At 40.9% G+C, this 27,055-nt stretch overlaps 1 long non-coding RNA gene across 1 annotated transcript in view; it reads left to right on the forward strand.

Annotated features, from left to right (window-relative positions):
- LOC139924956 (uncharacterized) overlaps positions 1-27,055 on the forward strand; it is a 57,588-nt gene that overhangs the window by 28,271 nt on the left and 2,262 nt on the right. The window contains exon 2 of the long non-coding RNA XR_013504093.1: positions 15,215-15,277. This is a non-coding gene — a long non-coding RNA (uncharacterized LOC139924956). The remainder of the gene's footprint in view (positions 1-15,214; positions 15,278-27,055) is intronic.

Below are 27,055 nucleotides of genomic sequence, written 5' to 3' on the forward strand. Positions count from 1 at the left end.
TTTGCGAGGTCTGACCATAGCTGCAAGCAGTATGCCATCTCCTGATCTATCTCTAGTTGAGAATAGGGTTAGACTGATATATTGGACCAATATTGGCCTTTTATTAAAAACCAGTCAGTGTGGTCCACCTCTGATATGATGGATATGATGCAGTTAGTTTGATTACATATTTATTCTATAATTGATCAATACTAAACTGGTTGTCTATGGGACGCCCGTAACCTGAATTGATTCTAGTGCTACATATTGATTGAATTCCACAGTATTCATGAATCCATCCATGGGGGGTTTTAGTGTTCTATGGTCTAAATGCTGTTTCAGAGGCTTTTCCACCCTGACAGGAATAAAAGTCTTGAGGAAACACTGAATGCTTGGATGTTTTGGAATGTTTTGGCGCAAAAATTGTCAAATTTAACGATTTCGACTACGGGCACAGAATATCAGCTATTGGACACTTCAGTGCAATAATATCGGTGATGGTATCGGCCTTCATAAACCCATTTAGGTCAAACCCTAGTTCACAACTCGTCATGGCGGAGGTTTCAGAAATGAAGAGAGGCAATAAAGTGTCTAACAGGCACATCATGTTTTTAGTCTACTTATAGCTTGTGATCTCTGAAACCCATGAGAACTTGAGCTTAAGCTGCTTTGAAGTGTCTTCACAGTGATTGATACCAGAGGGGAATTCTGTCTCGAGACCACAGCGGCGGTCCGTATCACTGACGCATCCGTTTTTGAGAGGTTTTTTTTTTCTTTTCCCCAAAACAAGATATAAACAGCAGTGAGTGACTCACCAATGATGGCTGAACCTCTTCCCCACCTCCACCCCACCGCACACTAAGAAGACATTTATTTTGCTGATGTCATCTTATAGGATTTCTGGAGTATTGAAGTCCTCAAAATTCAAATGGTTGCCTCTTGCTGTCATTTGGGGCCACTAGCATGCGGAGCTGTATAGTGCAGCTTTAATGAATTGGCTTTAGAAAATGCCTCACAACCACAGGAGCGGAGGTAGCGTATTAATTAACATCCCTAGCATTTCACTTGTTGAAATGATCTACATTCCCAAAGCAATCGGATCAACAAGATTGTACCGTAAAAACTCCTAATTACGCAAGAAGAGAGACATATTACAGCATGAATGGAAAAATACATCCACACCCTGGATTCAAACTCCCAATACTTTATTGCAGTAGTCTTCAATCCCAGTTCTCGGGACCCAGAACCGTGCTGGTTTTCATTCTAGCCATCTAATCAGGGACTGATTTACACCTGGGACGCCAGGTGAATGTAATTTACTACCTGGCATAATAGAAACCAGCGGTACTCGGGGATTGGAGGCCACTGCTTTATTGGAATGTTTTGAACAGCAAGGTCTTTGTTGGGCAGTGTTGTAGATAGATTTTTCCACTTTGTCTTGAGCTCAACTTTTGTCCACCACCTGCCCTAAAAAAGGTTTGACCTATGACCTTTGGGATTGTCTTGAATCTACAATGGGTGGGATTTTTGTTCCAAAACAGGCTGCAAAAGTGAGTTTTGAAAGCCAGAAATCTCAGCACCTGATTGAGTGATTAGTAAGTTAGTCAAGTAAGTTGAATCACTAGTATTGATCAAGAACCCGATAAACCCCCAATAAATATATGGTCTGTTTGTGCTATGGGGCAGTAGAAATATTACTTATTGCTCCTTTAAAATATAGATGACAGGGCCTTAATGAAATATGATTCTTTCCTGTCTCCCTGTCTGGAAACTGTTCAGTCGTAAAATTAGTTTTATTTTGTAAGTAGAGCTGGACTCAGGCTTGACCTGAACCCCCAAATTTCTGTCAAAACAAGCCAAAGGGATAACTGCTTTACTTGAGTGCAAGTCCAAAGTTCTGTAATAAGTTTCCTAATAAATGGCTAATAAACTTTTCTACAATAATTTTGAACTTGAGCCCAACGCTAACGGGAGCAATTAAGATTATGAGAACTTCAGCCAGACCCACCCTGAGCCCGCTGGGATTAGTCGGGTTCAGTTGGGATTCATCAGGTTTTGGGCGTTGACGTCAAGCTCCAGTATGAAGCAAATTTAGAACCACTGATAGGTTTCAACAGAGCAATCAAGAAGGTGATATGAGAACTCACAATTACACAAGTGGAGAGGTAGCACACAAAACAGAGATTCATGAATAGATATTACATTTATTCTGCTTCTCCCTGCCCAGTGCCAGATTGCGTAATTGGCTTCATGTGGACTTAAACTCATAAGGGCTATCTGGATACCTGCTGCAAGATGAAGATGGAGCATTAGAAGTGTCCAGCGCCACATGGAGGGGCGCTATATAAAACCCAGGAGACGGATCGAAAGCCCAGGAGATAGATTGATGAAATATTATCAGTGATATTCTGCTCGTCCAGCCGCCTGCGCGCCGTCCAACAGTCTAATGAGTTTCTGAATGGCCAGGGGAAAGACGAGGGCTGGAGAGACAGAGAGGATTTAATAAGACCACCAGCAGTGAAAGGCTGAGAGAGGGGGAAGAGATGAAGAGAGGGAGGATGGGACTTTATTTCACCTTCTGAACTTCATTATGGAAATAAGCTGCATGTCTGATTGCTTGGCTGGGTATGTGTTTGTCTCTTCATAAGGGTGTGAGTGTGTGTGTGTGTGTGTGTGTGTGTGTGTGTGTGTGTTTCTAGTGTCAAGGTCAACTGAGGCTAGAGAGAGATTCAGTGTTCCAACACATGGGCTTTGTCCAAATAATCCACATCGTGCAGAAGCTGACCAGTGGAGATCTTCATTATTTGGTATACTTAATGCCAGGATTTTATAGTTTTATGATAAAATTCACAGTCAGTAATAGCAAAGACACCTTTTGAGATTTAATCTAAATCCAATTTAGCATGTCGAAATTATCTTCTGCTTGGTAGTTAAACTAAATTCAAATTTGAACAGTGTCAAAGAGCTAACATATCTTCCATTGTTTCCTATGAAGAAGCCAAATCGTCTAGTTTGGTTTGGGTTTGGGTCCAGACTGAATTTAAATGTAGGAGTGATGGACGTTACATCCAACAGAAAGTGATGAAGCCAGATGGGTGAGTTATTTGGTTTGACTCTAGTTCCTGGCAGGCAGGCAGCTGTCAGAGTGTGGCCACTAGAAACACAGTCAGCATTCTTTCACTTTACCTCATAAAATACAGTTTATCATTTCTTTACAAAGTTTTTAAAGCTTCGCTGTAGTCTAGTTTCTTCCCATGTGGGATAACGGGCAGCTTGTAAAATTAGACTTTCAAAGTAGCTTCCCCAACACCTTCTCCCCCCTTCAAACCAGACTCTTGTGTCAGTTGAACTTTGACCTCTGACACAGTAGTTGGCCAGTTCACAGTCGGGGTTGGGGGTCGTGACCCTCAGACAACCCCTAATGACTTTTCACCACGATAGCTTTGTCTCAACCATGTTCAAACGTGTTCCCTGGTAAACATGGTCTCTTATGTATGTGGACATCACTGCATCCTTTGTTGAATAGAACAGAAGCGAAACATAAATAAATATGTTTTCATTATTTGTCTTCTAGATACCTTGAAAATGAGCCCAGTGTTTTACTGAGTAGGGTTTGACCAATATGGATTTTGAGGGCCGTCATCGTCAACGTCAACATCCTTAAATATGACCATTTTCATGTCAAAAAATGCCAAGTATTCAGTGTATACCCCAAATTTGATTCTTGTCACGTTGGATAAGCGTCTGAAACCGCTTTTGGACCATAATAGGAGACTAAAACTTTCCACTGAAACGCAGGATAATGCAGCTGCTACTACTGCTGCTACTACTAGTAATAATATATTCTTGCATACTTGCGTGGATTGTTGGGCTTGCTTGGGTTTCTGTGTTGTCTGGATGATACTGGAGCTGTGGACACTCCCATAGCCGGGTCCTGCCCCTGTACATGGGAATAGGGAGAGCCCCTGCGGTCTCTGAGGAGTGAGCGCATGGCTCTGGTATGACGTAGTAGGAACTAATTCAGAACAGATTTACTTCTCCACTACTAGGGACAGATAACCTCTGTCCCGCTGTTTTTCTTTCCTCCCCCATCGCTATTTTTCTATAGGTCTTTCTCCATAACAGGGAATAATCTCTATCTGCCTCGATCTGCTCAGGGCTTTTAAGGTCATTTCTTCTCCTCCATCTCTTTCCATAACTGTGCTTAATCTAAATTTAACACCTTAAAAAGTGTTGAAATGTCTTAAATGCAGTTCCATATGAGGATTTGTGCAGGTCTTCTAGTAGAAGAAACAAATACAGAGCAAATATAGATTTCTTTCTTGGCTGCTTTTTAGCTCCTAACCTCTGTTGACTCATTCCAGCCTTGTACTCCCTCTATCTCTTTGTTTATTGCTTTTCTGTCTCAGTGCCTTACCAAGGATTATGGGATTTGCTTTTTTGGATGGACTTGACACAACGACGCGTAACCCCAGAAACCTTAGAATCAGGGTCAAAGGCTTTAAGTGTACACCATACCATGATGTGCTTTTCAAATTTAGGCATCATTATGCTCAGGCATGATGTTCTGATGACAGTCCTTTCTGTTCCTGCATCAACATTTCTGTTTTCATGCATGAAAGCCTCTGTAAAACCATTGTATTCGCTTTATGAAATCTTTACTTTCCCATAGGGATATGACTCAGGCAGTCAATTTTAATGCCAATCTTTTTTTCCGTGCATGAAATCCTTTCTAAAACCATTTTGTTCCCATATGAAAGTCTTTGTTTCCCCATTGGCGTACAACTTTACTCCGATGGCTATCGTAGTGGAGGAATGTTCAGTGACTCGCTGATTTGCTTGCTTTGTAATCACAGAAGTTGAGCTTTTCCTTGAGTTTACCATTGATCTGAACTGGATCAGCAGTGATCTGTTATGTGGAAACAAATCACATAGAGCCTCTTATTCTCATATGTCTTTTGGTCTCTCCCTTAAAGGAATACACCAAGTTTTTGGCAGACATGCCCGTCGGTCAACTTACCCATTAAATGATGAGAGCATAGACACCAAAATCATCCACATGTCCCCGGTAGATCACTGGCTCCAGTGCTCCATGCTAACTTTTTTGCATATACTATGTTGAGTGATAGTAGGCCACTAGCATATCCAAAGTAAGAAGACTGAACTGTTTAGTAATAAGTGTCAATGGTGTTAGCATAATGGCTTGTAGATTCATAAATTTAAAAAATGAATTATTAACTCTTTAACTCTCTAACCCTAACCCACTAGCTTTAGAGCTGCTGCAAGGTGAATCAAATGTTGAAAACAGGCACTGAAATCCAACTGCTAAGAGGGTTCAAGTGTTGGTTTTACACTTTAAAGTAGGGCTGGGCGATTAATCGAATTTTATTTTCGATTACGATTTTGGCTTCCCACGATTATGAAAACAAGAAAATCGAGATAAAACGATTTTTGTGCCTCATTCCGTTTAGCAATGTTGCTCTCGTTTTGTCTTGTGTTGTAAATCCAGCGTACCCCTTTCCTCCGCAACGGTGCGCTCCGCTCCGCCTCTAAAGCCCAAACATGCTGTGGTGCGTGTAGTTTCAGCTCGAATCGGTAACAGAGAGCCGGCCGGCGCGTTTCTCCGTTTACTTTTAAACCTTCCTTGGTAGAAGATGACAGAAAGAGAGCCGTTGGTCGACAGGAAAGGTAAAAAAAAATCATTGGTGTGGAAACACTGTACAGACCCACCGTGCGTGTTCAATTGCACTGAAGCACTGCGACACGGTTAAATTACCTAATTCCACTAACGTTACTTAAATACCACAAGGTAACGTTAAAATCACCTACCGTTAAAGTCTGTAGGGCAGCGAAGACGAGTTACTGCCTGCAAATCCCCGTTACTGACTGTGGAATGTTAAGTTTCACTTTTGTTTTCACACCGCGAGACCCCAAATTACAGACGTGATGTGGTGAGGTGCCTCTGTTACCTGACTGACTAAGTGACTGACTGAAAGAATATAGAGCTATAGTTTACCAATATGTTGAATATTTTGCAGTAGGTTGTGACAGTGCACTACAACATAGTCGGTGTTATTTATTTTTTATCTATTATTTATTTTAGTTATTTATTTATCTCATTTTTTTTACTTTTATTTATTTATTTGCATTTATTTCTTTGTTTTTCAGTTCAATTATATTTAAATTTCAAAGAAATCCAGTGGTTTTTTTTAAAAAGTTCAATAAATGCATGATGTTCCCAAAGTCAATGAGTAATCGTGTTAAATAATCGTGATCTCAATATCAATCAAAATAATCGTGATTATGATTTTTGCCATAATCGTGCAGCCCTACTTTAAAGGGTGAAATTCCCCTTTTTCTAGCCAAGTTTTCCCTCCAGTTTACCCTTGGGGTGAATCCTCTGTGGACGGATAATGGCTGTCTTTGCTTTGAATTCCTTGTGTGGCCAGAGAGGACTACTGGTCAATATTACAGTCACTATGGAATATAGAGCAGTGTTTCTTAAACCATGAGGCTCAAAACGGGTCACAAGCCTTTTTCTGCTGGGTCCCTTCCTGACAAAAGTATTAGTATGTTTTAAACTCAACATTAAGAGTGCATTCTAGTCATCTTGGTTGATGGTAATGTTTGGGGTTGAAACGGTGTGTTCTCTATGGACTTATCTCAGCTATGTCCTCCCTATGACAGCTATACAGTTATACTAAAACAATCATTCCACCCATACATTTTACTAGAATCTAGAATATTCTGTAATTTAGTCATCGATAATCTTTGGGGACTCAGACCAGACAATCGGTATAAAGCATAAAACGTAAACCCTAAAGTCAGCACCAATAAAAGTGTATAAATTTAGAAATGCGAAAATAACCTCAGATTAGATGGATAAGGATGCTTTTTGCTATCTGTTCATAGCATAGAAATGGCCTGGTCCAGTGGTGTAGATCAGTGTTATACAGGCATGTAATATAGCAGTATGGTGTTCCAGCCAGGTTAATGATCATTGTACCTGCTCAGCCTAGCATAGATGCACACACAGAAGCAAGGCTAAGCAAAAATAACCAAGGAAATAACATGCTACAGGAAGACACCCCCCCCCCCATAGATTCTAATCTAAACCATGTATTTTTAGATCACATGCACATACTGTACATGTTGTACTTGTGCTGTTTTCTTAACCAGTAAACCGCTTGTAGACTCCCATCCAAGCCACCTGTTTTTTAGATTGTCAGTAAAACATATTTTGTATTTTTGTCAGCCTGCCATGATGTGAGCTATATCAACATTTACATATTTGACAGTCTCTGCTGTCACCAGACTGTAAAGTGGTGAGAGTTAATAACATTGTAACATTGTAACCAGTCGTATGCCTGGTTGCATTACAGAGACTGGTAAGACTGGTTGCAAGACTGGACACCCACACACCTAAACTATCATGTGAAAAAAGTCATTCATTTCTGAAGGTTATCACAGCTCTAAATTCCCTGCAGCAATAGCCAGTGATCATAGTTGACCTCGCTATAGTGTTATATCTCTATGCGTCTATCACTGTGGATGGAATGGAACCAATTCTTGTGGAATCTGATGCATTCCTAGCATGCTGACTCTACCAGACCTGTACAGTCTCTGTTATGAGACTGTTCCTATGGCTGGACCCCCACGGTGTGTGCGTGTGTGTGTGTGTGTGTGTGTGTGTGTGTCTCATATGGATCTGTCTTTCTCTTGCACTCTCGTTCTCACATGTATGGTAATTAGGGTCCGACCAATACTGCTACTACTACTACTACTGCTACTACTACTACTGCTTCCCACAGATGACCAGTGTAGTGTTGATAAATTCTACAATTAATATGCAATCTATCAAACTGCATCATATCTATTATATCAGAGGTGGATGACACTGACTGGACCAGATCTGATTCCAGTCCAATATCGGCTCCATATAGCAGTCTAACCCTAATGGTAATCCACAGTGTGTGTGTTTGGTAGGAGTGATGTTGAGTTTACTACACCTATCTTCCTGGGAGATAATGCAAGTCTACACTACACCTCTCTAAGCATAAACTTGTTAGACGTTTTCAGCAATATAGAAAATCAATAGTATCTTCTGGAAAGTTCTTGAGTCGGGTAATTGCATTCCTTCTGCTCACACACTCTCTCTGTCTTCACGTGAACATGAGACATTATGCCTCTTAAATCACCTGTGTGTGTGTGTGTGTGTGTGTGTGTGTGTGTGTGCATCCATCCTGCATTCCGACCACCTGCTGTCTAATGGTGTGTGTGTTTGACACTGTAGAGGAAGCACGGCAAAAAGACTGATGTTGGGTTTGGGAACACACACACACACACACACACACACACACACACGCACACTTGATATGACTGAATACACTGCACTGTAACTAGGGCAAGGATTATTTTGATAATGGATTATTTTAATGATTATTCTGGTGATTTGATTCATCGGCTCCACAAGAAACCTAAGCAGTACCATGGCATCGTTCTCATCATGCCGGCTGATAGAAACTGAAACTATTATTCTTCAGATGGCAATCTCACTTTGTGCCATACAGCAATCTAGCAAACAGCAACAGATTTACACCAAAGGAGAAGGAGCCCGAAATGATACTGTATAAGCGATTAGATAAACTAACTAGACGCTCAACATTGAAACGGGAAAAACTAGTTTGAGAGGCGATGATGCGCGTTCCACAATCGTGTTTTGACAGTCAGAGAGCCGGCGGTGATACATAAACAATGTTAGTCTTCACTTCAAAATAAAAGCGTGAAGATTTTCCAGAGCTCCTACTCCTTTAGGAACAGTTGTGCCATAGCTATGGATTAAAATGTGCTTCGCCAAGATAGTAGACACCTTTCCAGATTCTTCCTCCTTATATTCTTCATTTTCATTTGGGAACTTGATGTTGACGCTGTTGACCATAAGTCAAATTTTTCATTCTGGCTGGCTGGACACCGGTCAAGCAAGCTGGTTGTAGTATGTAGTGGATCATGTTGCTGCATTACTACTACATTTCCAGACTTTGTTGTACCTTAATGTTTGTTTTGAAGGCTTTTCAGAACTGCTGCATTCATCAGCTTTTTTCTAAATCTAAGTGAAAAGTGAGAGAAGAGGAAGTAGGTTTGAGTATCTCACAATGAATCCACAATTGGCAATTTTAATCGATGATTCAGCCCTAACTGTACATAAGTAATCTACACACACACGCACACCCACACACACACGCCCACCCTGTCCTCGTTGCTCCAGTCAAAGCCCTTCAAAGGCCTGCTGTAAAACCTCTGTATGTTAATCGGATGCTGTTCAGACTCCACACTGTAATTAAGTCCCACCAACTTCCTTTCTACCTACCGCTGCAGAGGAAGGTGTGTGTGTGTGTGTGTGTGTGTGTGTGTGTGTGCTGTTTTTGTGTACTGCTTATGTCTGATGTTGGTGTTGAAGCAGTTGTGTGTGTGTGTCTGGTGTCTGTGGGTGGTTCATAAGCTGCATGTTATATCATTTTATCATTGTGTTTAGGCCACTGATATTTGTTTGTGATGCTGGTATTATATTTAGCAATTGTTGTGTGTGTGTCTGTGCGTGTGTGTGTGTGTGTGTGTGTGTGTGTGTGTGTGTGCAGCTTATCTTTCCCATACTCTCCTCACCAAGTTTCTTTGGTCTCAATTGGATGTAAAAGGAAATCCCATGTCTGCAAGGCTTCCACTACAGGCGCAGACCTGCATGTGTGTGCGTGTGCGTGTGCGTGTGCGTGTGTGTGTAAAATGCCTTTACCACGCCACAGTGGATTAACCACACAGTTTGAACAGTAACAGTGAGGTTGTAAAGGAGAGATTTGGAGAGAAAAAAGGAGGCTGGGCGTGAGAGACTAAACCAGATAGAGGAGGGGAGGAAAAAGAAGAGTTAAGATCGATGGGAAGAGATGGAGAGAAAGGGAGGAGTTAATTAAGTTAATTAATCCTCATATCAGAAATACCAATCATTACATCCTCCAGATCTTTCTCTTTAGTGAGCAGTGGTTTTACAGTAGCTGGGAAACGCCACATTATTCCACAATGTGGTTTAACATCAGATGAAAATTTGATGATCCTCTTAGGGAATTTGGATGTTGCAGCAATATGGGTTTCATAGCTCAAAATCCAAATGTGCCAATATTTCATATCTTTAAATTTGACCATTTTCATGCCAAAAAAACAAAACAAAACACTGAAACTCAATTCAAACACAGGAAAAAATAGCAATAAAACATGTTGAATCTGATGAAAAATGTCTCATTAGAATCAATTCAGGTTCAGCTCTGCCCATAGACAACCAGTGTAGTATTGATCAATTCTACAATATATACATAACCGATCAAACTGCATCATATCCATCATATCAGAGGTGGACGACACTGACTGCACCCGATCTGATTTGAATAAAACAAACAATATTAGCAACCCGATAACCAGTTTAACCCCTAGTGGCGAATGAATGGGCGAAGGAAAGGATACCACGCACTCACCAAGTCAAAAAGAGCAGAGTAGATTCTTTCTTAATGTTTCATCATTAATTTTTCCCTGTGATGCCGTCCTCACCTCGACCTGGCAGCCGCCGCCTCCTCCCTGCTGCTCAGTGAGGCAGGAATGCCATGAAAGTCATTAAAAGAGAGCGAGAGAGAGAGAGAGAGAGAGAGAGAAAGCTCAGCTCACTGTACTGCCCTCATCTCATAGCTGGCATTTCTCAGATAAGGAACAGCCAGCAAAAACTGATTTACAAGACTCCCCTCCTCCCTCTGTGTGTGTGTGTGTGTGTGTGTGTGTGTGTGTGTGTGTTTGGTGATTTAAAAGACTCAAAGTGTAATAAACTATCGTGAAATACTCCGCTAGCAAAAACACATCGACTCGCAAATCACATCACCGCGGCTGCCGCTCATACGCCATCTGTCAGCATAGGTGTATGTGTGTGTGTGTGTGTGTGTGTGTGTGTGTGTGTGTGTGTGTGTGTGTGGCCAGTCTTAAGTTTCCATGTTAGACTTAAATCTCTCTGTCTTTCCCTTCAACCCACCCCCTCCCCCTCTTTTCCAGGGTGTGTATTATGTTTCGGTTCTGGCGTTCCTTCGGCATATCGGGTGGAGTGTGTATGTTTAGTTCACGCCCATGCCTTAACACACACGCACACACACACACACACACACCTCTCTCTCTCACGTTCAACAACAGTCATTTGATACCGGCGTCAATATTACAGGGGAGGGGGAATTCCAAGAATGCAGGCATTTACTCTTTGCTTTATTCGATTTCCAGCCACATATCTGTCCATCCATACATACTTCCCTTTTAACTCTATCCATCCCTCCATCCATCCATTTATCCCTCCCTCCACACTTCCATCCCTCTCAACCCAACGCCTCCCAGTCTTCATCCTGTCATTCTTTAACATAGTTTGCCATTCTCCCTTTTTCCCTCCATCCATCCCTCTCATCCAACTTCCATCTCTCTGCTTGTAGGCCTAGTAGTAGCAGTAGCAGTAGTAGTAGTAGTAATATACTGTATATTTAAATGGCACTTTTCAAAAAGCTCCAAAACATTCGCAAAGGATAAAAAAAACAAGCAATAAAAGCAAGGTGAGGAATATCAAACCAAGGCAAGAATCATAAACGGGAGATCAGAACCAATAATAAAAGATCATCAAGTACAAGTCTATAAAGATGAGTTTTAAGAAGTGATTCAAAAGAGGATACAGACTTAGCCTGCCTATAGTAGTCCATTTAGAAGAGTTTGAAGCTGGTATACAGATATTGATGCTTTATTGACATGGGCTTTGGAGCAGAAAGATGTCTCCTGCCATGTCTAAATGCTGAAATTCTACTATTTGTGAAGTTCATAGTCATAGCAATTATTGTTTAGAAGAGGAGCTTTGGCTATGCAGGATAGCCTAAATGCCAGTCTGTTTTATTAGGCCTGACCTACTGCACTGTTCTTTATCTGTTAGCCTATTCTGAATAAGCTGTAGTTTACTCCCTACTACTAAATCCCCCACAAGATTCACCAAGGTTAAGTGGCTAATGCTCGCTAAGCGTTGCCATATGGTTTTACTGTGGCTGCGACTGAACCCAAAACCAATGTTTGTTTACGGGACCCCGTGTGTGTCTCTGTATGTGTGTGTGTGTGTGTGTGTGTGTTCCTCGCTGCAGGGCCAATCACAGTTTCCCACACCAATCAACTAAACCATGACAGATTTCTTTAATCATTCAGAAAGTTTAGACCGCCTGAAACGTACAAAATGTTGAATATTGTAAGTTTTGCAAAGCTACATTTTGAATTGTTTAGATTGCAGAAACCTTATGTTCTGCACTAGAGCACTGTGCATTTAGTATTTTCTGAGCATCTGAAATGAAAAATAAAAGAAAACATTTATTTCTATGCCTCAGTGAATAGGACTTTTTCCTATTTTTCTGCAATATGGGAATTCTTCACAACCTTATTTCACATTGGACTTCTACTTTTCCCATTTTCTGTCATGTATTACTGACATTACATTATTTTCCATGCGTTATCAGTTTGGCTATGGCATCGTTCCAATGAAAATGAGATATTGTCCAAAATTTAGAATGTTTGGAATGTACAGCAAAATGAATCTGGTCTTGGCCTGAGTAGAACTGAACTCTGCTGCCCTCTCCATTGGTTTACATTACGCTCACCCACACACACACACACACTGTTCACTTTCCTGATGAGTAACTTATAGTTTAGTTATAGATTAGCTTCACTAGAAATGATTCCAATTAGAGAATGTATTAGAATGACTCTTCTAATCTTAGGTTTCTCCCCACATACATGAAAACGATTGAGAATCCTTGTTACAGAACACACACACTTTCCTCTGACTGTATGAATGAGATTTTCAGTGATCCATAAACTCATGATGCATAGTTGGAAACATGCAAACAGTCCCTGCTCTTGTATGGGAGAAGTGACGAGCTCTCAAGGACGTTCTGTACTGTGAGCGGCAGCAGCACTACAGACGGTCGTATTTACCACTGGATAAATAGAAGATGGATTGGCAGATGGCTGGATAAATGCATAAATGATTTCATGAAAAAGTGAACATTTTCAAATTCACTCTAGCCGTCTTTCTTTTTAATGAGGAACTTGACTTTGTAACCAGAGGGAAATGTCCTCCACTGGGAAGGTAGCAGCTGAAAACAGTAGACGTACAGTAGGAGGATGGATGAATGCAAAAGGGATAAATGAATATTATGGCTTGTATGAACATTCCAAGGTATTATTTCTAATTTGGTTGAGATTGTAAACAGCACATCATGTTTATTTGCAGCAACTTGATAACTGAAGATGTTGGTATGCACACAAGCACACTCATACCTCTTTCACACTGGAGCAGTGACCCAGGATGCATGCTGGTTGACCCTGCGTTACATTACAAGATCAGGGTCAAGACTCACACTGGTCAAATTGCTCTGCTTGGTGTGAAAGTTCAGTCCTTATTACCCCGTGTTGTGGGACCACAATTCCTTGGTTTGGTTTTTCAGGCACATCGGAAAAAATGCACTATACAAGGGTGGTGTTTGTGAAGTTTAGGCATTGCAGTGGCGACAAGAGAAGCTAATGATACCTGACAACATTCTACAAAAGACAAAATGGAAAGACGATGAAATTATTGACTTCTCTCCATTCAAGGAAAGAAATTTGCAAGCAACTAACAGACAAAACGAGTGTCTCATCATCTGCCATGCTGACCACAGAATGTAAACATGTCTGCTTTTGATGGCGTAAATCAAAGTGATGCACACCTACCTCTTTCATAGGTGGTCAAGGACTAAACCGCAACATTCAAAGTAGGCCTGCACTACAGTCTCGCTCCACCAATTTTTATAGTGGCACATTGATCTACATCTACAGCAAGATGTTGTGCAGCCGATGGCCCATAGAGAAGTGACGATAAAGGAAGCCCTCTTGTGTCCACAGGGCTGTCCTGGGTCTGGAAGGTGTCGCCGTCATTCATTTTGAATTACTTGCGTCTTGAATCTGAACGAGACCCATTCAAAGCCATGGAGGCAATCTTGACCACATATCATGCGACAAGAAGCAGCTGGACAAAGATGGGATGGCTTCTTCCTTGAATATATACTGTACCTAACCAATAGATGTGAAACCAGCCTCTAGCACTCCAAGAACAAACTTCATAACAAGAGTAATGCCATACCTGCTATGATGATAGTGAAATCTTGTGGCCGTTGGGACTAGGGTCTTCTCCGACATGGGATGAACCCGCCTAAGCATACCATACCGTCATCTCCCCATGTTGTGTACGAAAGGCCTAACAGCCACATTAACGGTAACCTTGAAGCCTTAAAAACTGAATGAATCTGGGATTGATTATGGTGCCAGGCTGTGGGGTTAAGTGCGCTGACTCGGGGACGATTGGTAGTTTGGGGCTTGATTAGTTTCGAGATTACATGGACCACTAAAGAGTCTGATTAGGCTGACTCATAGAAAAACTTGGAGAGGCTGAGAGCTGCCATTAAGTGTAATTATCATCCGTGTGTGTGTGTGTGTGTGTCCTACTTTTTGTCAAGTCCTACTCCCACCCAAGTTTTTGAACAAAGATTGTGTGTTGTCTCCTCCAACGTTCTCTTCCTAGCTGTGTCTAACTCCTACGTTTCCTTCCTGTTTCTCTGTATGTTTAACCTTCCTACATATTGTGGTTTATACCTTGTGACTTCAGTTTTGGTGATTTAATTGAATGCTCTCCCTAAGGCGTGAGTGATGAAACTGTTTCAAAACCCCATGGGATAAACTCAAAAAAGCTTGGTTGTCAAGCTAAAAACATATGAATATGTTTTGAAGTTGTGGGGACGTTTGGTGTTGGTTTTAATGCCGTGCTGTTCTTCACTGCATACTTAATGAGAATTTAAACCATTGGCAAATTATCTATTTTTAGGGGGAGGTTGAGATAAATTTCTTGTATTGTTTATGTTTATTTCATTATAGTTATATATTTAGCCTAATTTGTTTTTTGTTTTAATTTTGTATTTTTTTCTATACATTCATTTTTAAATATGTATTTTTCATATTTGTATTTATTCATTTTTTTTCTCTTGCAGAGATGGCAGTTTTAAATAATGCAGCGTTATTTTCCCGGATAACCTCAAAATGACAATAACACCAAATTTATTCAAACTGCTTTTCATAACTTTCATAACTTTCTGTGTTTGTTTAGGAGAGGAGAGTGGGTGAGGAGAGTTCATGTCATCTGAGTTCAACAGGCCTGAACACTGAACAGGTGAGGAAGGATTTAGACTTTTAACTTCCCTTTTTCTTTTCTTTCCTCTCTTCTCAAATCATCTTTTCTTCTCCTTATATCATCTTTTCTTCTCCTGAAATCATATTGTCTTCTGCTTAAACCACCTCCTTCTCTTTTTCTATAATTAGCCTAATCTTTTCTTTTCTTTAATTCATATTCTCTTTTCGTAATTCATCTTCTCTTCTCGTTAAATCATCTCATCTTCTTATCCCATCTTCTCTTCTTAAATCATCTTGTCTCCTTGTCTGTCCTCTTTCTCCCTCTCTCTCTCTCCTCTGCCTCTCCCACATTATAAAGGAAAAAGAGCAGAGGGCCACATTATATTACTTTTTTTTTTGGTATATTCTCTCGCTAAGAGACTCCTGCCTTGCCTTCTATAACTCATATAAAATCCTCATAAAGCCAGTTCATTAAACTGTGTTGCTGTGTCAACAAAACAACAGCGCAGGGCCGTTACCTATTTGACCCTATAATAATACACATATTATCTCCTTAACACACACACAGTTCTGTGAAGCTCTGCAGTGTGTGTGTGTGTAAACACATGGGAGCCTGTCAGAGTGATAAAGAGCATACAGGAAGGCAAGGGCGACAATTCAGCAGATACAGGAAGTAGTTCAGCTGTAACAGGAAGTGTGCGCATCTTGACCTTCGACCATTTATGGAGCTGTCCTGATGTTTATCGCCACCGCTGGCTTTCCTCCAATAACAGGCAAAAGAAAAGAAAAGTTGAATATCTTATCTAGCGTTTCCTCTAGTAAGTGGAAACCATATGGAGTCAGTCAATGTTTGTATTGCCATTATCACATAAAGCCTTGTAATAAAAAAGTCCTGAAGCATCAGTATGTTAAAGGTCCCATATTATAGGAATTTGAGTTGTCCTCTGTTTATATACATATATGATCAAAGATGTTTAATGAGTGGTTGAATTTGAAGTTACTGCTTTTTCAAAAATCCACGCTTTTGTCCAAGCAGTTTCAGACTAACTCCAGGAAATGCATCACAACTGGACTCAGTCCTGATTGGCCCCCCTCACTAATGAATGACTGAAATCCATCCAATCAGGCCAGTTTGCAGCATTTGAACTGGAAAGCAGGTTTACCTCATTGTGAGGACTTTGTCTTCAAATTCATTCAATTTAACTAGGCTAATTCAATTCAACTTTTAACTAAACTACATGTATTTGCAAAACATCATGAAGAACATAATTCTTATCCTGAGCCATAGTGTATTTGAAAAATATGATAATGAAAACTGACTGAAACATGAAGTTTTTGAAGGTCGATACTGATCATTTTTGGTTTGAAGCTGCTAACATTTTATTTCCTTGCTTATATTATCACACAAACACAATGTGTCTTTACATTTCTATGTGGATGACACCTTTTTAAAGTCCTAGAATTGTCCAAAACTCAATGACAACAAATCCCAAATTGTTCTTTTCAGTCCCTCAGACTGTTTGAGTTTAATCTGGAGTCAACTTGGGAACTTCTTTCTTTCTCTATTTCTTACACCAATGCAACCCAAAGTGTTTTACAAACGTGGTTATAAACAGTTCAGGGTCATGAAGAAGAAAGCCAGTAACTCAGTATCTCAGTGGGCCTACAGTTGGATAAACTCTACACTGTTTGAATCAAGGCTTGAAAAGTTTATGAGCCCTTTTCTAGAGTGCATGAGTCAAGTAAGGGCTGGGATACAAACCTGGTTTTCATTGGTCCTCTGTGTGTGTGACTGCCGCCCTTTTTTAATGAGCAGATAGATTGTCATCACCCTGGTCCGCAAAGATGTTCTCCCACAGGACGGTGATGTGATGATCAACTCTGTCTCCAAGGCCGTCCTCAGCCCAGCTGCTGCCGATCAGGGTTAGACTTGGATATCAGGCCGATATTGGAAATGGTCAAACTTAAAGATAATGAATATCAGCACAACATATCAGCTTTTGGCAGCTTCAATCCAAAACCGTTGGTATCGGTCTTCAGAAGCCCATATCTGTCGAACCCTACTGTTGAAGAAACCGCCTTAGAATCAGAGTCAAGTTTAACCACCGAGTCCATTTATATGTCCTAGGAATGAGCCTTGGTGAACATAGATGAGATTCAACACAATATGCACAATACATAATGTACCAAGTTTGCATCTCTCTGTCTTAATTCCTGTCTCCCTCTCATGTCTGTCTGTCTCTCATATTGTAAATCATCACATTAGTCTGCTGCTCCAGCCCTACTGGCTACTGGCTCTACCATGACTGATAGAGAGAGAATTGCTACACACACACACACACACACACACACACCCACACAGTCCTTTGAGCGGCTCAGATGGTGATACTTATTAATGGCATGGCTGGACTGGCAGACGTTTTAGGCTGTTGAAGCAAACTAATCTCACTGTCGGTATGGGGGGTGGTGGGGAATCCAATGCTGTGTTAAAGTAAACTAAGTTTGCTATTTGTGTGTGTGTGTGTGTGTGTGTGTGTGTGTCCGTGGTTGATGGTTAATACTGTGCTGACCCTGTCCTTTCTAGATGAATGTGTCTTTACAAAGGTAATATCAGGAATTTGATTTTGATTTACTATTTTTATATTGATCCTGCTGCTCTCGCTGACAGCTTTCCTTCCTTCTTCCCCTCCTTCCTTCTTACCTTCCTTCCCCTCAGGAATGGAGGGTTATTTCAGAGAATCAAATGAACCGTGTCGAAATGACTGACCAAATCTTGTCTGCAATGAGTAATGTTATTGCAATCTACAATAAGAGCAAGTGAAACTAGCTTAGCGGTAGTTACATGCCTGCCAGCTGTGAGTGCCTTGGCAAATAATGTAATACAATCAAATTACCACTAATAACTCATTACTACAACTTACCTAACTAACAGCAGTGAACACTATCAGCAGAAGGTGCTTCAGCAGGTCTATAAAGGTTGCTACCACAGGCATTGCAGACATGAAAGTTCACCAAGGACCTAATGAAAATCCTACAGGCTCTTAGGCACAGTAGCACATGTATCATAAATATCTACATTAGGGATGGGTCATGATTTTCGAATTTTCGAATAGTCATTAAATTATAAAAAATCAAATAGTTTATGCGACTATCGTCTTGTCTAAAAAAGTGTATTTTCCCTTGTTTTTACCGGCGCCTCTATTGGGGCTAATCGGACTAGGTAGCTGGCTTAGCTAGCTAGCTCTATGCTAACATCCACCTATATAGCTTGCTAGTAGTAAATAGCTATGGCTTGATTAGCCCCGAACCGGTCCTTCTCTCGTTTTAACGCTCTCGGTTCGGGGCTAATCAAGCCATAGCTATTTAGCTGGATAGGTAGCTGGCTTAGCTAGCTAGCTCTATGCTAACGTCCGCCTAGCTTGCTAGTTAGCCTGGCTAGCTAACGTCAATATGGCTAGCCTAGTTCGCACCGTCCGTGCGGGGGGGTTTTAGGAGGGGGGGGGGGGGGGGGTGATCTTCGAAGAATGGTCGAATAGTTCCCAGTGAATATCGAATAGTGTTTTTGCTTGAAATGCCCATCCCTAAACTACATGTTCATTGTTGAATCCAATTAGCAGTTTAAAATTCTGATCTCTTCATTTTTTGCTTTTTCGGCCTTTCACTAGAGCGGTTTAGTTCAAAGTTTCAGGTTAAGAAAAACATTATATGTTATATCATTATCCATCCAACCCCCTCATACTACATAAATCTTCCTGTCTAGTTCCTGTCTTTCAGCTTGACCTTTTGTACACACACACACACACACACACACACACACACACACACACACACACACGTTTTCGCACTTTCCTCTGGGAAATGTACAGGAAAGCATTGGTTTGTTTTGTAGAGGGAAGGTATGTGTGTGTATGCATCTTTGTGTGTGTGTGGGTGTGTGGGTGTTTGTGTGTCTCAGAGGGGTGCTGCAGCTGTGAAGGCTCACTCAAGTATGTGAACTCTGCCTGCACACTTATTAACTACACACACACACACACACACACACACACACACACACACCATAGGAGACAGGGACTGTCAGTATTGTCAACAACTGTAACAATTCCCTTCCTGCTCCAAAAACAATCTCCCCTTTTATGGCTTAAATGCAGATTTGAGTATTATAGCAAATATGAATCATTATGACTATAAATAGCCCACGCCAACGGGGTACATGCAGACTACAGCTAACTGGTTAGAGCTGCTTGCAGTTGCTGTTAATGCCTGTTCAAATGATAAAGTCATCACTTCTTAGCATTTTACAGTCTATCGGCAGCACAGGCAAATATGTAAAGGTTGACCTTGCTGACATCATGAATCATGATAGACCAACAAAAATATAAAATACCGGATATTTCACTTCTAACTGGGTAGTTGGCATGAGCAGTGATAGCCGCCATGGCTGAACAGACAAAGAAAAGAACGGCACCTACAGAGACTCAAACTGCATCAACAGAAAACAGGCTATTTTTTTTTGACACAAAGTATTTGAAAGGGAGCACTTTAGATATATAGGTTAATTATTTGTTTGACAAATGGAACTATTTAAAATGGAGTACATCAGATATTTTTTCAGTCATTCAGGTAATGGGATCCTTTATTGATTGCCTATATATTGACAATATAAGAGAATACAAGAATAAAAGGCACTCACCCCCACCCCCACCCCCCAACCCACCTACCACCACAACTAGATTTGAATTCTGTGGGAAACACTGAACACCACAGCAATGAGCGCTGAGCAAAAATGAGGAATTTGAGCATTACCGCTTTAACTCAAAGTGCTAGTCTGCAGCCATTCATTCAAACCAATCTTGGAGTTTGCACAATTTGAATTCACTTAACAGATTTTCTCACTTTCTCGTTTTTCTTTTTGACTCCGGCTTCTGAACCGTGCAACAGTCCAGTGATTTTCTTTAAATCTCTAAAATTGAAAAACCTTCTTTGACATTGTGACAATATAAGCATATATGGACTGTCATATTGACAATGGTCTCATTTTTATGCATAGATTAACAGTTTCTTCTAACTTTTTTTCAGATTCACTGAATTCAAAGTGAATCGCCCATTGAACCACATGGCTTTGGCCTCTGTATATGAGCCATACAGAGAACGAATAGAGAGTGGAACACATTCAATTTTCTTGAGCATATGCAACAGGCCTACGTAACCTTGGTTTGTGTATCATTTATGATGCATAAGTACGTTGTGGCTGGTGCTAACCATACTGTTACCACAGTGTGGGAAGTTAAAGAGAAGAAAGGAGAAGTAAGAAGTGCTGGAATGGTTAAAAGCTGTGTAGTTGATGGTATCCAAAGCTGCTCTTTGGAAAACAATAAAAAATAAAAATAAATCCTAATGAAACTTGGAAGTGGCCTCTGTTTAGATCAGGCATGGGCAATCATGTGCCTTGAGTGCTGATTGTATGCAATTTTTCATTCCAACCAATCACTACACCAGTTGATTTCACTGATTAGCACACCTTCAGACAGAACTAATCAGTGAAATGACCTGCTGTAGTCTTTGGTTAGAGTGAAAACCTGCATGCACTCAGCCCTCCATGGTCTAATGTAAAATAAACGTTGAAATGTGAAAATAAAGATAATGCAAATTTGAACAAAGGCACAACTTTTTGAGGTGAAAGGGACTCTGTATATATACCCGGACAAACTACAGTGTGTTTTACAGCACTTGAGAAAATCATTTCCTACAAATACAATAAAGTATTGATCTAATAAAAGTTGTGCTAGTGGGAAAATTTGAATATGAATCTTAACACCTTAGCTGCAAATTTCAATTTCAGTCCTCTTATTGTATTCAGGAAGAACTGCAGATGAAATTCACATGATGTCACTTGATGCAAGAACTTACTTCCAGGTCCTTTGCATTTTAGAATAATTCACATTGCTTTATCATCAGTATCTCTATGTGTGTGTGTAATATGCTGGAAGCTACTGAAATCACATTCAATTAAACCGATCATTAATGAATATAATAGGTACTTGTGTTTTAAACAATGGGTGTTCATTGTTAAATGTATGGAAATGTTTGCTCTGTGTGTGTGGAGAGAGGGGAAGAGGATCTTTCAGCAGTTAGTAAAGTAAAAGTGTTAAGGTTGATTTAATGTTCCTGCATCACTAAATCATGTAAAACATACAAACATGGTGGTGATTTGTTTGCCACCAGTGTTTCCCCACTTCCACTGTGAGCCAGACTGTCAGGTAAATGGATCAAGCCACTTGTTTTTCCTGGCTCCTCTTTTATTTTAAGCTGTTAATCCAGGCCTGTCTTTGTGCTTGGGCTTTGTTGAATTTAGAAACCCAAAGAACCCCAACTTGTTTCAGTTGAAGAACGCTTGCTCGCAGCCCCAACACAACATCTTTTAGTTGCGGTGTACTCAATTTCGCAGTGTTCTCAATGGGTTTCTGCCAGTGGTTCTCAAGAGTCTGCAGGTTTTCATTCCATCCAAACACTATAGCAAATTATTTCACTGACTAACACTCCTTCAACCAGGTATTTAGCAGCTGACAATGTAATGAAAATGTCGTAAGACCTTGTATGTAATAAGTTGCTGGACAATGTAATAAAATCACACTTATATATTATATCAACTGGTGATGAGGGGTGTAGCTCTTTTGACTTGGATCTTGTTTCATTTACCAACCAATCGGTCATAAAGCTCCAGTTACGGCTCAAAATTTGATCAAAGTCCTGTTGATAATGCAATATCAAAGAAAGCAATGTCTTCACTCAAGATGCCAACTTTTTTTTTTTGTTTTTTTTTCATACAATGCATTTAATCAGTGAGTGGAGTACTGAGAATGACAAAGTATGAGGGGAAATATGAGACTGGTCATCAAGGAAGGATATTCACACAATATCCTGTTAATAAATACTGAAATAGAAATGGAAAGCGAGGTTTCAAAAAATTTCATTTTGAAAGTTTCTCAAACTACATCAAAATGTCATGTAGACTGAAAACAAAATGTAGCCTTTACAAAATATTCATCGCAAATCATATTTCAGCTACCAAATCTGTCACAATGTGATAGTCCACGCTGCACAGGCCTAACTCTGGTTCCTCCCCACTAGACCTTATCGTAAGTTGGACATAGTTTGAATATTGTATAATAATATATATAATTCAATATTCCATTGAATATTGTATGAACTTGCTGTATTACTTCTATTTGAATTCAGGGGCAGTAGCACTGGAAGGCAAGGATACATGGATGGATAGAGACTCAATGGGAGAATTGATACATCAAGATTTAGATGCAACGAAGCAGAAAAATGAAAAGCCTGATAGATGAATGGATGGAGATATAGGAGGGTATATAGAGAAAAGAAAGTATATACAGACAGACGTGTTTTATAGAGACCTGAATATATCAGATTCATACAATGACAGGTTGATTATGTTAGCCTTTGAGACGGAGTATGTGTCTGTGTGTCTCACTTATGAAAGCGTCGCCTTGTCAGTAAATGTGCTGATGCGGTCCTTCTTCAAGGAAAAAAAAGAAAAATGGCGATCTCTCTTTCTCTCGTCTCGTCTCCCCCTATTGTATCTCGGCATTCAGATGGGTACAGGATGAGATGAGAGAATCAGTTTGTATTGAACATGGTTGAATGCGGTGCTGATGAAAGCGCGCGCTGATAATAGCTTTTTCATTATGTCCTTAGCCAGGCTTGGCATTTCATTTTCTATTGGCGAGAGAGAGAAGTTCTTATTTGCGCCGCTTCTTTGGCGGGTGCAGTATCTTTTGACTGGAGTGTATATTTGAAATATTACTTTTTATGGCATCTCTTGCTCTATTAGACTCTGGAGGGACGGGGCGGGGAGGCAACGTGTGATGAGGGTTGTACCCAAGAGAGTAGAGAGGAGTTTGAGAAGGGGGTTCGGGGGGTTCTTTCATTGTCAGCCCGACAATAAAAGATCCTCCTCCTATTCTGGTCAAGTGCATGCTTCTATTCATGGTACGACGACAATGCCACTTTAGCCTTGGTCAGCTAAACTGATGTGAAAGGAAGCAGGATGTTCTCTTACTCTGCATGCGATTAAATCTCTTTCACAATAAAATACCCTATCAGGGTAATGACATTTTTTTGCGTGGGACAATTTAGTCGTGTTCTGGTCTTTTACCAGTCTGTTATCAATCGACCCGCCCCCTCCGACCCCGTCTTCCCTAAGGAATGTGAGTGATGTTGAGTTGAACCAGATGTGGGTGCCCCCCCACCTACCCAGGCATCCACCCCGACTCTCCCATGCCCTCCATGGTTGTGTCTAGGGTTCAGCTGGGTTTTTGAAGATAATTTTTTTTGGCGTTTTTGCCTTTATTCGACGATAGAAGTAGAGAGAGACAGGAAAGACTGGGAGAGAGAGAGGGGAGGATGACATGCGACAAAGGTCCCGGAGCAGATTGGAACCCAGGACGTCTCGCTTACATCGGACGCACCTTAGGACGCGCCCAGGACGACCGCCCATTGGTTTCTTGAACATGCTGGGGCATAGAACTGTACTGCAAAAATCGAAGTTAGTGAAAAACGTGTTAACCACAGAAAAATGTGAGTACGCGTTACTGGCGGCGAGATATGGAGGGAGAAAGGGAAGTGTACAGCATGAAATAAGGACAGAAAGTTCCAGAAAAACGGTCATAAAAGTTGGGATTTGTTCCTTCAATACTCTCACAATATTGATTTGTTTTGTCTATCTTCACTTCGTCTGTCCTCCTCCCTCCCTATCGTCTTTTTGTCATTTTGTTACCTCTCTGTATTGCAAACATCTCTGTCTGTAAACAAAGGAATACATCCGCACAACACGGATCCATTCAGTTCCCACTCGCTTGGTCTCGGTGGCCTTCATCAGTGCTTACCGATGGAGCCCCATCCAACATTATTGAACAAGCTGCTGCAGCTCTGTTGAACTCCTCACCTCTCATCTATTCTCCCTCTGTCCTTCCTCACTGCCTCCTCCTCTTTTCCCTCCCTCCTTCTGTTCCTCATTTCTTTTCCTGTCTTTCCTGCTAATTGAAACTTTTTCACCAAACAGCAGTAGAACCATGAACTGCTCATTTTAGCACGGGAACTTTTAGTGCACGACCTCTGTAGTGTACGGTTTGACCGATTTGAAGGCCGATACTGGCAGTAATATATTTGGTATTGAAGCCAATATTTTGTGCCAGTATTCAAAATATGTAAAGTAATAATCTACAACTTTTTCATATAATTACGGTAGAGTTGCATAAGACGACACCATTGACCCGTAGTTTAGTTTAGAGAAGGATTTGCTCTGCATGTCTTTGGCCTCATAAACAAACTCATTAACTGTGTGTGTGTGTGTGTGTGTGTGTGTGTGCCCATCCTCTGATGTGGTGACACAAAGCAGAAGTGGTCTGGTATGTTTGCTGCTAGCAGATGACAGGAGTGAGGAAGAGATAGATAGATAGATAGATGGATGGGGGAGTGTGTGAGACAGAGAGAGAGAGAGAGAGGGAGGGAATGAAAAAAGAGATGTGGTGTTGACTTTGGGAAATGGGTTAAGAGGAAGTTGAGGGTGTGTGTGTGTGTGTGTGTGTGATGGTTCACAGCTGAGACCATTTGTTGGGTCAGTGTGGGAATTGAGTGTGTGTGTGTGTGTGTGTGTGTGTGTGTGTTGACGGTGCATAACTTAATTCCACAGGGATGCCAAATCAACAGCTCCTCTGTTTCCTGTCGTAATTGCTTAAAATCCTACACTGACCAGCCTACACACACGCACACACACACACACACACATTACACATACCTCCTCCCTCTTTTCTTTTTGTCTCTCATCCTCTCTCCCTCCATCCCTCCCTTAACTTTTTCTTTTTTCCTCCTCCTTCCTCCTCTTTCTTTCGCCTATTCCCCCTTTTCTTGCTTCTCGTCCCACCCTCTCGCCTTTTCCTCTCCACCATCCCTCTATTTCTTCTTCATTTCTTTTCTTCTGCTCTTTCCTACCATCCATCCGTCCATTTTTTCGCCTCTTATCTGGGTCAAGGTCGTCGAGGCAGCAGGGCAAGTACAGCAGCCCAGATGTCCTTCTCCCCAGCAACTGCCGCCAGCTCCTCCTCCCAGGCATGCTGGGAGATGTAGTCCTTCCAGCTCCTCCTGTGCTGGGTCTGCCCCAGTGTCTTCCCCCAGTGGGTTGGTGTCCAAAGGGTGGTGCCTGGGTGTCATCCTTACCAGATGACCAAACCAACTGGCTCCTGCACTACCCACCATAGGTGAAGGTCTGAAAAAACATCGACCGAACAATCTCACAATCCATTTTACCCTCACTGGTGAATAAGACCCCGAGAAATCTGAACTCCATTTTCAGAAGTCACAGTCCAATGAAGGCAGAAGGACAACATCATCTGCAAACAGTAGAGATGCCACCATAATGTCACCAAACCAGACACTCTCCAGACTTCGGCTGCACCTTGACATCCTGTCCATCTATGTCACAAACAGGAGAAAGGACAAGAAGCATCCTTTTGGAGTCCAATGCCCACCTCAGATGAGCTTCACTTAATGTCAAGAATGTGAACACAACTCCCACTATGAGTGTGTAGTGTGTTCATGACACCTGATCAAATCCCGATCCATTTATTTATTTAATTTATCCCCCTCTGTTCCATTTATGCTAATTGTCACACCATTTTTATACTTTTATACTTATTTTTATTCTTAAGTTTTCAAACATAGTAACAATAACAAAGACTATTAACAATAAAAGAAGTGCAGCCATGTAGGCTATTTATTCTTAGTGCGGTTGTTTAACTGAGTGTTAAGCTTATCTTTCCTCGCTTAGTTTGGTTTTACTGATTTTAGATCAGAGTGATGCTTGTAGTACGCAACTGTTTAATTGCTTTTAAAAAAAAAAAAAGAATGGCAAAAATATTGTATTGTATCGGCTGATACTCGATATTAAATGACTGGTATCAGATCAGAGACAAAATAATTTGATTGGGACATTTCTACCAACAACTTATTACATTAAAAGGTTTTATTAAATTTTTATTAAATTATCCATACATCAGGACACAGACACTGTTCCTGAAATCCACACAATATTAAATGGGCGTGTCAATCATGACACCCCAACAATATCCAGAGCCTTCAGCTTTTCAGGACGGATCTCGTCCGCCCCGGCATCTCTCCATCATTCTATTATCTCTGTTTGTTACATTTACATTTACTTTCTCTCTGTCTGTCTCTATCTCTCCCTGTCTCTCTCTCTCTCTCAGTGTGTGTTCACATGCGTACTGAATAGTGTATAAGGAAGCATTGAGCATGAATTGGCTTTTAGTTTGTATGTGTGTGAGTGTGTGTGTGTGTATGTGTGTGTGTTCATAAGATAAGTCTGTTTGCGGTCTTTGTCTGTGGACATGGTTGCCATTGTTTCACCATTTCTCTCTTGGCACATGTGACGCTGTGTGTGTGTGTGTGTGTGTGTGTTTACAGCTTGCCTGTGGTTTTGTGGCATAGAGGTCAGACAGAGAGCAGAGGACAGTCCCGCCTGCAATCTGGACCTGCTGTGTGTGTGTGTGTGTGTGTGTGTGTGTGTGTGTGTGTGTGTGTGTCCTGCCTCAGTCTTTTATATTTTTAAGTGCTGAAAAAAATGAAATAAATACTACTACTACTACTTAAAATTATAATAATGAGCTAGTAAAATGTAGAAAAATCATATTGACGTCAAATTATTTAGCAAATAAACAATGATTTTTTTAAATGAAAATATCATGCGGCCCAGATGTCTGTCTTTCTCTACATTTACCAA

The sequence above is a fragment of the Centroberyx gerrardi genome, chromosome 24, assembly GCF_048128805.1.
Source record: "Centroberyx gerrardi isolate f3 chromosome 24, fCenGer3.hap1.cur.20231027, whole genome shotgun sequence".
Taxonomy (NCBI): domain Eukaryota; kingdom Metazoa; phylum Chordata; class Actinopteri; order Beryciformes; family Berycidae; genus Centroberyx; species Centroberyx gerrardi.